We start from the raw sequence: 1,595 nt of genomic DNA on the forward strand, positions 1-1,595 counted from the left end.
AAAGCATTGTTTTTTTTATTTGTCATTTGGATTTATGCTAATATCTACATCTGTTCAAAGGTGCTGCAGCCCTGAAGCCTATAGAACATAATGACCACATGACAAATACTACTACTACTACTACTACTACTACTACTACTACTACTACTACTACTACTGCTACTACTACTACTACTACTACTACTACTGACTACTACTACTACTACTACTACTACTACTACTACTACTACTACTACTACTACTACTACTACTACTACTACTACTACTACTACTACTACTACTACTACTACTACTACTACTACTACTACTACTACTACTACTACTACTACTACTACTACTACTACTTACTACTNTCACGCTATCACGAAGGCGTACACTCGGTCAATTCTGGAGGCAATCAGTTTCTGAACACCCTACTGCAAAATGTTCGACTGTACCCGGAAGAGTACCCCACCTATTGGCTTCTGTTAAGAAAGGCCAGCAGGGTCTGCTCCCGCTATTTTCGTGCAGTCATGAGAGCAGCAAATGTAGAAGAAGAAGAAGAAGAACAACAACAACAAGAAAAAGAAGGAGAAGGAGAACAAGACCAACCAGCACCACTACCAGTTAACCGGCAGGAACACTGTGACATACGAGTGATCTTTGAAATGGATCGAGATCGCAAAGAGTTCAGAAACATTGTGACTACAGAGGACTGCCCCCCACCAATGAGAAATGCAGTGTCTCTAGGGACTGTAGACTTTGACCTTGAGGAAATGTGGAAAATTTTAAAGATACACTCTGCCTACGTATTCTGCCTCGCTTTTGCGCCTGGCCATAGGTTTACACTGGCAGTGTCGCCGTGAATGAAGCGAAATGAAGCAGCACCAGTCTGAAAAGTTTTTGCTTTGCTAGTAGTAGTAGTAGTAGTAGTAGTAGTAGTATTATAAGACATGTTTATCTTTTATGTATTACAGTGATTATTGTCATGAATGTAATAAACAAAATGAATCACAAAGGCTTGAGTTTACATTTAAAGAACATTTATTTTCATGAATCCTCAGTCCTGAGTTTCCTGCAAAGGTCTGACCACGGGTCAAGTTCACAAAAGGCTCGGCTCAAGACTGAAGATGCTTTCTCGCCTTTTGGTATCACAGTGTCCAGCACGTATCGGGCTTTGTCTTGTTTGCTCTTCTTTTTTTCCGTGCAGTTTACTTCCTCTGGGGTCAGGACCTTCTCCTGCTCAAGTTTATCCAGGAGCTGGTTCAGCACCTCTTCAGACACTCTCTGCACAAACTCAGAACGCATCGACTGGAGCTGCTGCACAGCACTGACTCGGGGACTGACCCGGGGCCTTTGGTCTTCACCCACAGTGACCTCTGAAGCACAGAAACAGACCTGATCAGAGCAGAGAAACAACAAACACACAACAGAGAAACACCAAACACACAACAGAGAAACAAACACACAACAGAGAAACAAACCCAGCAGGACAATAACATGTGACTGACCAGTCAGATTCAGCTCGTGTCTCCAGACCTCTGTGTTTTTTTCTGTGTTCTCTGTGTCCTCTGTGTTCTCTGCTCTGTTGTTGTACTCTGTCAGTGAGATGGACA

The sequence above is a fragment of the Boleophthalmus pectinirostris genome, unplaced genomic scaffold (assembly GCF_026225935.1).
Source record: "Boleophthalmus pectinirostris isolate CB_2022bp ecotype Guang Dong unplaced genomic scaffold, ASM2622593v1 HiC_scaffold_16, whole genome shotgun sequence".
Taxonomy (NCBI): domain Eukaryota; kingdom Metazoa; phylum Chordata; class Actinopteri; order Gobiiformes; family Gobiidae; genus Boleophthalmus; species Boleophthalmus pectinirostris.